At 35.4% G+C, this 13,464-nt stretch overlaps 1 long non-coding RNA gene across 3 annotated transcripts; it reads left to right on the top strand.

Annotated features, from left to right (window-relative positions):
• Positions 1-514: 514 nt before the first annotated feature.
• LOC149006158 (uncharacterized) lies at positions 515-13,443 on the top strand. Of its 3 annotated transcripts, XR_016175026.1 has the most exons (6): positions 515-890; positions 1,963-2,048; positions 4,838-4,945; positions 9,879-9,963; positions 10,131-10,222; positions 13,017-13,443. It is a non-coding gene; the product is annotated as an uncharacterized LOC149006158 (long non-coding RNA). The 3 variants fall into 3 exon arrangements; XR_016175028.1 differs by lacking the exon at positions 4,838-4,945; XR_016175027.1 differs by lacking the exon at positions 9,879-9,963.
• The last annotated feature ends 21 nt before the right edge of the window (positions 13,444-13,464 follow it).

Raw genomic sequence — 13,464 nt, 5'->3', positions numbered from 1 at the left:
TATTATGTTTGTTTCTCGAAGCAAAGGGTGGGATGGACTGGATTGAAGTGAAAAAAGTTTAGATTATTATCGAACGGGTCCTTAATTGGTTATTTTCACATATGAGTCACTTTCCTGTGAAAGAAGCCTAGTTTGTCCAATTTCATGTGTTTGGTTTCAGATTTAATTTCGCTCGTAATTTGTAAAGCAAATTAGTAAAAAAACAAAATCAAAATGGAAAAAGTGAAAAGGCTGAGCGGAAAAACCGGGCCCTCAGTGCCCGTATTTCCTAGCACTGGTCTAAACCGGGTGCTAAAATCCAACCCGGAACCCCCATGTTCCGTTTCTCACTCTCGCTATCACGGTGACGACAAAGTCAAACCTGAGCGCATTAAATGCGCAGCACTGAGCTGCGTACGTCCCAGATCATGCCACGTCATCCTATATTATAACAACCGTTGATTTCGAACATGTGAACTTTTCGTTGTTAAGTGAAGTAAAATTGTGGACCGAACCAGGCATTTGAATTGTCAAATCGAGGGAAAGGTAGATTTTCGTTCCCCTTCTCCATTCCAGCTTGCGAACGAGAGAGAGAGGTTAGGGTTCTTCTTCATTCTGCGAAGAGAGAGGTTACGGTTCCGGCTTTTTCGTTCTTCTTCTTCATTCTGCAAAGCTTCGTCCTGCGAGCGAACGAGAGAGAGCTGCGAACGGTGAGTGTTTGGTTCTCAAATCTGCGAACGAAAGAGTGAGAGCTGCGTGAAGGAGAAGAGAAGAATCTCTTGCAACTATAAGGACGAACACAGAGTTCAACGATTTGTTCTAACGAAGGTCTTCATCTCATCAAAGTTCCAACTCCTGGAACGCCTTATGGAAGATGGGAGGACCCAAAAACTGAGATTCCGGATCATTTTGTGGGTTTCTGTTTGTTCATCTTTCCTTAATTATTTTTTCGCCTTGTTTCATTTCCAACATAAACCTCTTCTTGTTTAGTTTGCTTTATTTCCTCGTTTTAGGAGGGAGGCAATTGTTGCTTGTTACACTTATTGGGTTTCTTCATGTACATTGAATATATCGAATATGAACTGGAGAAGCATACTGGTAGGAAAACTAAGCAATAGTTACTGAAAGATAAACCCAATAGTTCTTTTTAACTAAGCATAGTTCTTTGGCCTTAAGAGAACTCCATCAAGCCAGCCCTGTTTTTAATCCTTGAAAGACGAATTTTCATTTATTTTTCTTGCAGTCAACGTACCATTCAGAAGTTGGTATTTTTTCTAAGCATAACAAAATGTAGTGGAATGGGAAATTTATCCCTTGTTGTGCAGATTGAATTTCTTGTGTATTTCAGAACAACTTATGAAACCAATTAATCCTCCTGGACCCTGTAATTGATTTCTTTTGTTAAAAAAGAAATTTTGATTTGTCTGGTAGAATGATCCAATACATTGGTACCAATGCATTTATTTATGCAATATCAGCCCTTCATTTGTTGTGGCTTATACATGTTTGGTTGGTAGTTCAATCTGTTTCGCATGTCAGAAATTTGCATTGAACTAGTATGCTCTGCAGCGGTAACTTTGGGCATATTAGACATTGGTATCAATACATTTATTTATGCAATATCAGCCCCTTCATTTGTTGTGTCTTATACATGTGGTTGGTAGTTCAATCTGTTTCTCGTGTCAGAAATTTGCATTGAACTAGTATGTTTAGCAGCGTTAACTTTGGGCCTGTGTAATATGTGTTTAATTTGGGCTTTACTTCAAAACAAACTGCACTGAGCTTTGCCGGACAAGTGCTCAAATGGTACACAATTCATTAATTTCTTGACATAGGCCTACCCAAGCTGCATCCTTTGCTCCTATGACTTCCCTTAGTCAATATTGTGTTCCAAATTCATCAATTTCCTTTCTTAATTCTAGTTTTTGAATGTTTGATATGCATTCTTAATTTAAAATCTGCTTCCTGTTTGCAATTTTGAAGGGCATTATATGAGTGCTTGAGCACAAATGCGGGCTAGCACTCACAATGAAACTCTACTTGGGAATTATAAACTATACATCATAACAGTAAGATCTCTCTGTCTGATTCCTCTCATATATTTTTTTTCTTTGGGGGAATGATTCCTCAAATTAAAACGGCATGATGCCGTTTCACTAAATATTTGAGACCCCTTTAGAATTTAAAAATGCATGATGCCGTTTCACAAACCTACAAAAGAAATGGCATGGTGCCTTTCTGTGCACATGTGAAACGGCACCATGCTGTTTTAATTTGTTAATTATTTTTTTGTTCATTTGGTGTGCGTTGGTTTAAAAAATACCATTGGATTCGTGAGCGGCAAGGTACCTCCATCGAATGCTTTACTAAATTGCTTCAAATTTGATTAAATTGGAAGTGTATTTCAAACGCAACTAAACTAATCGATAAACGTAAGTGCATGATAACATGTACATACAATGTTAGCAGCATAATTTGTTGAGATGTTCATGTTATTGTCTTTTCAATGTCTTAGCATTGAGATGTTCCAGCTACATGTCTTATCTTTGTATTGTTTGAATGCCTTCTAAATTTCAACAGTCTCAGAGAATTGAGAAAACATAATCTAATCTCATGTGTCACGTACAAATATACTACAAAAAGGATGGAGGGACAGTTGAAATTTACTAAGGGAAACTTACAGATGAATGGAATAAGACAACAACAAATCCTCCGAATTTATAGTTCCTAAGCTACCTGTAACAATTACAAAGAATCTATATTTACAGGTTCAAAGTCATCGTATGGGTAATTAGATCTTGTGACGAAGCTTGGCTCTTAAGAGTCTTGCTTTAGCTTCTGCTTTTGTTGTGAAACCAACTATACTTCGGACTAAACTCTGTTGCACCATATGGAAGTACTCCGGATCTTCTTCATATTGCCCTTCTTTTCTGATCCTTTGAATAATCTCATTATATATGGGAGTACATGGTTGCCCCTCATGATCTCTAACCCAACGACCTCACCTCCTACACAGAAGGCCTGGAGTTCCAAAGCTTTTCTGCCAAAGAAGAAGATGATTACAATGCTTGAAAATGCATTCAAAATCCAACCCAATATTTGAAGCTAGCTGAAGAGGACATTCTGCACACCTTCTTGGTACAATAGAGGGAACTGCACAATCATATTAAATTGAGGTCACTTTTAGGGTTGAGTGCAACTAAGGGATGGTGTAGGTACTTAGGAATCAGAAAAATAAGCATATCTGAGAAATGTCAAACTGGGAAAGCAATATTTCTGAAGTCATCTAAAAATTTGCAGCTTCAACTCGGCCACTAGACGCCATTAAATGAAGACTGCTTTTTCAATGACCAATTCATAATACCTATAGGTGGATAGCAAGGCAGATAATGTTGTTTGCTTAACTCTACATCAGAGTGAAAGAGGAAAAAAAATTCAAATTAAACAGTTGCAATACAAATGAACTAAGAAAAGCAAGTCAGCCTATTGGTTGGCTTGTTAATGTAACCATATGGCTACATGAGTAAAAATGAATATGAAGATTTGCAGATTTCTCAGATGTTCTAGTCTGCTGCAGGTTTTTGACTATGAGCCTTATAGATTTCACATCAGCCAAATATATAAAGGTGCTCCATTCATGACTTTTGAGATTTGCCCCTGTTTGAGTGCAAACATGTTGCTGGACTTCAAAGGGGGCCAAGCTGAGTCACTGATTGATAAGAGTCAAAGATCACTGAGCTTGCACACATGTCCACACAGCTAAAAGAAATTGAATCAGGATCTGCAAACATCAAATAAATGAAAAGGGATTCAAGAACGAACCTCGGGCTGATTGTAGGCAGCTATATATGCTAAAAAATAAGAAATACGGACAACACAAGTGCAACAACCACAAATACACCTGCACTCATAATTGGCCAGCTGTGGGGGGGGGGGCTGAGGGATAAATTTGATTCTTCCCCCAGGTGAGGGGACCCCATTTTCCATAATCGACTTGACGACTCTACCACCGTAATTTAAAAAAAACAATGAGTATAGGATTTTCCTCCAAGCCACAAGCAAAATCTTCTTATTTCCCATTTTCTAAACTATGCTTCAGTCAGCAAGTAATGAATCATGAACCACGAGCAATGATCCCTGTAAGGTTTCCTTCTTAAGCATTGGTTGTGTTGCCTTGAAATTGCTTCTTTTTTTTTTTTTCAAGACTTGTGATTTTAACTAATGAATCAAGAGTTCAACTCCTGCCCAAGAATGGTGTGAATTGCTTTCAAATTACAATCTTGCACCCACAAGCTCAATTCTTCAACAAAAAATGTCCTGTCGAGGGGAGAGGAGAAAAACAAGATAACACTTCAAGAATGAGTTCAATATATCTTGCATCCCAAAACATATGTATCAAAAAGAATTGATGACATATACTATTGACAATAATATGTACCCAGTAGCAACGGATGGAACCGTAGATGTATTCAGCTTGTAACCTATGATTAACAACAAAATAGAACCGTCGAAATGAATATTTACATAGTTTTGAACAGAGATACCAATCATATCTGTAAAAATCTAAAATCAAATAATGTCAACAGTCATTACCAAATGCTTGTCATCCAAGTTCCCACAAAATTTGGATATTTTAGGATCACCAATCCACTAATAAATTTCAGCAAAGATGATCAACTGAAAATGTTAAATGCCAGTTAAAAGACATCCATTAATCTCCAGCTGCTTTATCAAGCAAATCATCTTATTTTTGTTCATAAATATTATTTTCATAATGGAACTGCTTGTCATCTGCTTTAAACTATGGGAAGTTTCAGTACAAATGGTTCTTATAGGAGTTTTATTTGTATAACAACAGATACTGATGAGAATTTTGGAAGGGCTAGGTACTTGCATAACTATAATTGCTGCATACTGGTGCATAATCCACTGAGTTTGGCATTTCTCAGTTTGCTGAGTACGTGAGGTTAGTGGAGTAAAATCTCTGTAATGGCAGTCATATTTTTTCCTTCCGTTGAATTATAATTATATTCAAGGACGAGGGTTGAAGTCGTAGGTCTAGGTTGCGATGTTGAGTTTATTTTAGTTGTGATGTTTGAGTGGATTATACTCTGCGTTGGTTTCTTAATTTGATAGTTGCAACCACGAAATACAACTCTTCAATATCTGCGCATTTAAGTTCCAGGTTCCGCCCGCTTTCTGTTCTCTTCACCCCCCCTAAAATTTTTTTTTATCATGGTACTATTTACGATATGATGACTGATGAGAACAGAAGAGATCCTGCCGTTTTACTCGCTATCGTTTTCCTCTTGCCACCCACTTCTGGAAACAGAACTCGTTACCCCCATTAATTCTTATCTGAATATGCTTCAGTTTTCCATCTATATTGAATTAATTCAGTATTGTGACGCATTAATGTGTTTGTAATTGGTTGAAGGATGGATTGCTTGGTCGTAGAGTGTTCATCTGCTAGTTGCAGAGTGTATATCGTAAGTTCCCTAATTGATTACTGAGAGAACATCACTAGCTCCTTGTGAAATACTCATACAAAAATTCAAGTCAAAATGGGTTCGGAAATCAGAAATAATTGACTCCTTGATTCCTCGGGATCGTTATGACGACTACTATTAGGTTTCTAGAGTATCAGTTGATAACAGTTGTGTTAGCGATGTTGCCAGTTAATCGGTATGTATGCACACACACACTCACTCATTATTCTTTTTGTAGGTCTAAAATTAAAAAAAAAAGATTTAATCTTTTTTTATTAGGTTTTGAATTTTAAAAGTTGCAGCGAGTTGAATTGAAAATTATTCCTTTCTCATACGCATGTACCATCCGATATGGAATGAACAATGTATATTATGGATTTAAAGAGTTAAATGACAAATGATTTTTTAGATTTTGAGATTCAAAAGAATGATAAATGATTTTAAAATTAGTGTGGTGTTCATGAAGTCAAGTGTTGGTGTCAATTCTGCCTCAAAGTTAGATCTAACCAAACGATTTGTTATGTTTCGAACTGGATTGATTTCTTTGTGCTTGTTTTATGTTCTGCTTACTTGCAACTGATTCTAAAGAATAATGTTAGAAACGAAGAAGATCAACTTGATTGGCGATTCATCTTTGACGAGCAAGTGAATGGAATTCGAATTGAAGAAAACCAGAGCTCAAATGAACCCTAGAAGGAGAGAAAAGGCAGTGATAATTAATTAAAGTTAATTGATAGATTACAATTACAATTTTAGACTTAATTAATCACATCTTTTAGTGAAGATTCGAGGGTATTCTAGAAAACTAAAATGTAACCACAATATGAGTATTACATGTTATCTATTAATAATTAATACATATAAATAGAAAATTACAGTTTTATATATCATTTATTAATGACTTATGAATTTAAGAGAAAAATACAAGTTTGTTTATCATTTAATAGTTACTTAAAAGTCTAATTGATTGAATGAACAAGGGTATTTAAGGGAACAAAAATGTAGCCGCTTATATATATATACTAGTAAGGTTACACGTGCAAATGCAGGTGGTGATATCTATTTGAATATTAATTTTATATAATGAACTATGCAAAATTTACTTTAAACATATTTTCAAAGTTGAATTTGAATGAGCTTAATGTTTTTAAGGATCAATTTATATTACCATTAAGTGTACTTTGATTATTAGTAATTGTTTTTATATTAGTCATAAGATTTGTTTTTCCTTCTAATGCAGAATTTGAACACCTTCCTAGATGTTGAAATTCTAGTGTGCATAACTGGATTCCTCCACATTGCAAGATCTTGAGGTTTTTCTGAAGAAAAAACGATTAAGAGAATTGATAGCAGGTAGATGACCATAAACAGTTATTTATTTATTATCTTTTCTCGAAAAGATTGATAGCCCCCATAAATTTTTTTGAATTTCGAATAAGATATTTTTTCAATATATTAATTAAGAATAAATTGTTAATGTTTTATCATTATTACATTTATGTATTCAAACGATGCTTGGTTGATTTTGATTAGTTTCTTCTTCTTCAATTAATATTTTATAGTTTTTAGGAGAAACTCTTCTTATTCTTACGCTAGTTGTTGCTAATTATTATCAATGTAGTTAGGGAAGAAGGCTATTTTGGGAAGTAAAAATGTAGCCATGAATTTGACGTAATTAATTGTATCAATGTAGTTAGTGAAGAAGACTATTTTGGGAAGTAAAAATGTAGCATGAGTTTTGAGTTCGTGTTTTTATAATAAAAATAGTATGATATGAGATATATATATATATATATATATATATATATATATATATATATATATATATATATATATATATATATATATTTATTTATTTATATATTCAACCGGCATTAAAGCGTCAAGGGTTTATAAGCGCGTCGGTCGATTCGTATTCTTTTGGGTATAAATAATAAGTGTCCCACAATTTTTGACCCCTCATTCCAACAGTTATTTTTCCCGCTTCATTTCCCTGTGTTGAAACGATTCGAATTCTTGAGAAGCTTAAGAAAGATCCAAACCCGGCCGATATGATCTTCCGTTTTCAGTATTTATGATTCACCATTCTAGGTTTTCGAAGAACTTCAGATGGAGTGAGCGGTTTTCTATTTTTTTTTTATTCACTTTGCTCTTCCTGGTTCATCCGTCACCTTCGTCTCTTATTCTTCTTCTCGTATTTTTCGCCATTCTTGTCATTGTTCGATTATTCTTTCCGAAGTTCGATAGACTGATCAATTTATATTACCATTAAGTGTACTTTGATTATTAGTAATTGTTTTTATATTAGTCATAAGATTTGTTTTTCCTTCTAATGCAGAATTTGAACACCTTCCTAGATGTTGAAATTCTAGTGTGCATAACTGGATTCCTCCACATTGCAAGATCTTGAGGTTTTTCTGAAGAAAAAACGATTAAGAGAATTGATAGCAGGTAGATGACCATAAACAGTTATTTATTTATTATCTTTTCTCGAAAAGATTGATAGCCCCCATAAATTTTTTCGAATTTCGAATAAGATATTTTTTCAATATATTAATTAAGAATAAATTGTTAATGTTTTATCATTATTACATTTATGTATTCAAACGATGCTTGGTTGATTTTGATTAGTTTCTTCTTCTTCAATTAATATTTTATAGTTTTTAGGAGAAACTCTTCTTATTCTTACGCTAGTTGTTGCTAATTATTATCAATGTAGTTAGGGAAGAAGGCTATTTTGGGAAGTAAAAATGTAGCCATGAATTTGACGTAATTAATTGTATCAATGTAGTTAGTGAAGAAGACTATTTTGGGAAGTAAAAATGTAGCATGAGTTTTGAGTTCGTGTTTTTATAATAAAAATAGTATGATATGAGATATATATATATATATATATATATATATATATATATATATATATATATATATATATATATATATTTATTTATTTATTTATATATTCAACCGGCATTAAAGCGTCAAGGGTTTATAAGCGCGTCGGTCGATTCGTATTCTTTTGGGTATAAATAATAAGTGTCTGTCAATTTTGACCTCATTCCAACAGTTATTTTTCCCGCTTCATTTCCCTGTGTTGAAACGATTCGAATTCTTGAGAAGCTTAAGAAAGATCCAAACCCGGCCGATATGATCTTCCGTTTTCAGTATTTATGATTCACCATTCTAGGTTTTCGAAGAACTTCAGATGGAGTGAGCGGTTTTCTATTTTTTTTTTATTCACTTTGCTCTTCCTGGTTCATCCGTCACCTTCGTCTCTTATTCTTCTTCTCGTATTTTTCGCCATTCTTGTCATTGTTCGATTATTCTTTCCGAAGTTCGATAGACTGATTTAGCATTTAGGGTTTTCTCGTTCTATCCACCATGGCTAGTTTCGCCACTCTTCATAGCCTTCGTGTATCTCTCTTTCCCAAAAGATATCGCTTCTCCTAATATAAATCTCCAGAAACAGGAAATCCGAAGGTTTCAGATCTTCCTTTGTTTTTTTCTTCTTCGTCGTCTTCCGTCTCTCCCCTCGATTATCTATAGGGACGATAGTGTTTTCGGCTTTCACGAGCAAGGTGATCTGGCTGATTGTTGTATCGTTTTTCTTTGCTTTTCGTGACAACGGAGCTTGGGGATCGAATTGCGTCTTATTTTGTGAAGTGGCTGGGGAAACGTACTTTGGGGGTTGTCTTAGGGGTGGACCACTAGCGATTCTCTTATTGCCTTGACTATGCCAAATACGGCGGTGAGAGCTGGAGACACTTCTTACTTATTATCAAGTCGCTAACCCTTTCTTCTAGTAGCGATCTGGTGATCCGTCGTTGAAGAAGCTTGGCTTCTATCTGGTTCTGTCCCAGTTTCAGGTATAACGATCGTTTTCGTTCATCTCTTTCCTACATGTTTCAGATAAAAAATTAAATTTAGATTTATGTGTTTCTAATGAAGATTCCTGCATTCTTCAACATAAAGTCCTTCTTACTCGTTTTTCATTTTGTCTGTGATTTTAATCTGTTCTAGAGTGTGGTCAAGGGTGCTCTATCTAAATCCTTCAGTTGCTGAATATTTCAGTAGATCCATATCATATTTTAGAAACTGAAAATATGTCATTGTTCTCCTAATATTAATTTTATCACCTGTCATTATCTCATTTACTTATCCATCGCTCTTGTCTGATGCATCACATTTCTCTGCAAACTCAAGTGTGCTTTTCGTAACTGCTGCAGCTTAAAATCTGCTTTGTCTCATGTTAGCTTAGGAACTTGGGTCAAATTGCAAGCCCGTGGTTTACCTGGTTCAAGGCTGCTAATTTGCCTGCTTTGTTTGCACTTTTGAGTTACCCCATTTATCCCATATAAGCTCTGTCCTCTTGATGCCAAGGATACTCCTGACACCCCTGCTATGGCTACACAGAAACTAGAGCAGACGGGTCCTGTCAAACTAAACAAATTTTTGTGGTTGGAATGATGCTTCTTGCTGTCTCATTATGAGTCCTCAGGTAAGTGGGGTACATCTTTTGTTAATTATCTGATGAATCAAATCCTGTAAGATCTCGTGATAAGTGTGTAGGTGATATCTAACTTTTTTCCATCATGGACAACATTCTACATGCTATTGATTGGATTCATTTAATGCTATCGCTCATGTTACATTGGTTAAATACAGTTGGATCAAGATGCTTGTTTGCAACTTCGCTACTTACATAAATGTATTGGAATGCCTTATGGTCTAAGGGAAAAGCATGGAGTGTCATCTAGGTATGACCGAATCTGTTCCTATTATTTTGTAATATGAAGTGACAAATTTTTAGGTAATGCCTTACTAGTTACTGTGACAGAAAAAAGAAATCAGTGTTTCCATTTATTGCTTGAATGTCCTATTAATATTATTTATTCCCACATCTTAGGGTTTCTAATAACATTATTTACCAGTAAACAACAAGAAAAAGTTGCATGAATTATAATTATTGGATTAGACAGAGACACAGGAAAAAGGAGAAAGAGAAAGCAGAAACAATGAACAAACCCAATTCACCCACAATCCACATCAGCATTCAGTTTTCCTCAAAACTGCTGTCAGAAGCAGAATACGGCCTTCCGACTATTTTTCCATAGAACAATCCATGTTTACTGTAGGGAACGGAGCAATGCAATGGCTAATCTTGTCTTGTCAGTAGAGAAAGATGAAACTAGTATGACACTAGGGTACATAACCTATGGAGCAATCAGAATCAAACAAATAGTGCTAGCTATTTACATTATTGGATAAGTTCCAGCATGAATATCTTTTGTTGACTGTTATTCCATTTGAGAAACGTGGTATACTTTTCATAAAGCTTCACTGTAGATGTGCCTGTGAAGATTTGTACCCATTTCATCATCTTCGTCTTATCCTTGCCTTGTGAATAGGATCAGGGTATTGGATCACAAATGATGCTCCTCTTTGCAGGATTAAAGTGTTAGCCATCCCAGAATTTTTAAATTACTACTAGACCACTTCAAAGTAATTAATATAGACATACTAAAGTTTTGATAATAATTACCAACTAATTGGCAAGGCATATAATAAAATGGAATAAAAATGGAAACGAAGAGTGCCAAATATCTATCTGGGACCAGTGGGGTGTGTGTGCATCTGAGTTGGGGCAGTTAAAGAGGTCTGAGGAATTGAGGGTATGGAGGAAATGGATAAAAACATGAAAAATAAGCGGTTGGGAACACCTTATCTCTTTGCTAGTTGTTTTCCTCTTCTTTCTTCCTTTTTAGTTGTTCCTCTCCACACTTTCCTTAGGAAGAAGAAAGAGTGAGGGGTTTGGTGGTGATATGGATTTGAGAGGATGAGTTAGTGAGATTGGGAAGGGAAATATGTGGGTAGGGACTAGGGAGGATGTGAAGAGAGGGTTTTGGTTGGAGAGAAAGAGAGGAGAGGAAATGAGGAGGCGAGGTCTTGTTTTTTAAAATTAAATAAAGTGAAAAGTAAAGATAGGAGGCAAGTGAAGAGAGGGGAGCAACAAGGAGAGGAGGAACTAAAGAGGCAGGGGCCCAACTCAACAGAGAATCTCTTTAGAAGTGGGAGGAGTTGGGTGTATGTAGGCGAAGTGGTAAGGAAGGAGTGGAGTAGCTAGAAAGTAGGAGGAAAAAGGGGGAAGGAGATGCAGTTGGTAGCTAGACAGTGGAAGGAAAAAAGAGAGGGGATGAGATTTGGTAAGGAAAAGAAGAATAAAGGAAAAGGGAGGGTATTTTTGGTGTTCTCACTTGATTATCAAAGAGGGGGTTTTTAGTACGGAGAAGTAAAGGTAATACTGAAGAGAGTGACACGGATGTAATTCTTGGAGGAAGTTAGGAATAAGAGTATAAAAATGGTGGTATGGACAAAACAGTTTTTTCTGTAAATGGGGGAAAAACATTAAAGGGAAGGGGTGGCATCTTGATAATCAATATGTCCCGTTAAGTTTAAAAAAAAAAAAAAAAAAAAAAAAAAAGAGATGTGGCTACCTCAGGGAGTCCTAAATGTGATCTTTTTGTTGTAAACTTCAGATGGGGATATCTTTTGGTCGATGAGCCTGATTCACTTTCCAACTGTAATTGGTAATGAATTTTTTTTGAGATTTACTAAATGTGGCTACCTCAGGAGTCCTAAATGGAATTTCCTCCCCTCTCTTATGGGCTGCAATCAAGAGCCTAAATTTTGTGTGCAAGTAGTCCCCTGCTCACATGTCTAGTTTAGGGAAAACAGAATAGATCATGGGCCTCATGGCATGATATTGGGTTCTATCTTTTTGTTGTTTCCGAAAAAAAGGGGTTCAAAATGATATACTCAAGAAAAAGTTTGTTAAACACAATTGGATAGCTGAAAATGGAAGGGAGATTACTGACATATTTGAATATGCTTCTGTAATTTAAAAGGTTCTAGGCTGTGGTGTGCCCTACCTATACAAGTGTTGGAATTGTGACATGGCAAAAGATGGAAGAAGAAGTCCTTCCTATGTGGGCCATGTAAATGACTTTCTGACTATGCCTTAATGCTCTGAATGTTGGGAAGCCATGAAAATAATTAGGTGCGAGAACAAGGAGGGTTATAAGCATAGCCACGGAAGTGGGTTCAACATTGAATGAACTATGGTTCAAAGTTACACCATACTACGAGTTTTCCGGCTTTGTAGAAGTACCCTAGGTTGTGATTTAGGATTTCTACCTCCAGATTTTTTGAACTGATTATGATTGAAGTTATAATTTTCTTTAAATAGTCATAAAGTTCTTTATCAGTCCATGATTTATGGTGAATAAGATTTGGCTTTTTGGCTTCTAGTTCTTGGGTGATTCACAACATTCCAGCCCTTATTGTGGTGATCCATTAGTTGATTGGTTGTGATTCCATGGTCATATCCCCCTTTCTTATCTTCTTTCATTTTCCTTACACTTCTATTATTATTATTATTATTTTTTTTTTGCTAATGGGCATTGCGTTCTATCTAATATTTAACTGCGGTTTTTACTTGATAAAATAATAAATTCAAGTGTTCCTATTTTTTTTATGCCAAATCTGAGGCAGAGTAATGAGATGCTGCCAAGGATTTGCTGCACCTACAGTAACGTTTAGGTTGTTTAGTGCGACTCTACTCCAATGCTGCCAATCTTTCTTTCTTTGAGGAAAAGCGAGACAAAAGGTAGGTTCTTTTACTGGGATTTATCATTATAATTTATGTTGCAAATATGAGTGTTTAGAAGCATTTTCAATAATCTATATATTTTAATGGCCATTATTCCTCTACGAATTTTCTCAATTTGGTTCTGATTTTAAACAGTGGATGTCCTTTTGAGTGTTAAATCGTTGGTTTTGCTAATTGGAATGGAGGAGCAGGGGTGTTACTGTGGAGAGAAAAAAGAGAGAGATCATGATCAGGAAATGGGTAGCGGATGAAATGCTCTTTTTTTTCTTGTTAATTAATTAACATGTTTTGATTTTTAGTGGTGAACTCTGCAATTTTACACAAAGAGTA

Source organism: Hakea prostrata, chromosome 8 (genome assembly GCF_041222555.1).
Source record: "Hakea prostrata isolate BN-2017 chromosome 8, UWA_Hpros_2, whole genome shotgun sequence".
Classification (NCBI taxonomy): domain Eukaryota; kingdom Viridiplantae; phylum Streptophyta; class Magnoliopsida; order Proteales; family Proteaceae; genus Hakea; species Hakea prostrata.
The sequence above is the reverse complement of the archived record's forward strand: the minus strand, read 5'-3'. Positions and strand labels throughout refer to the sequence as shown.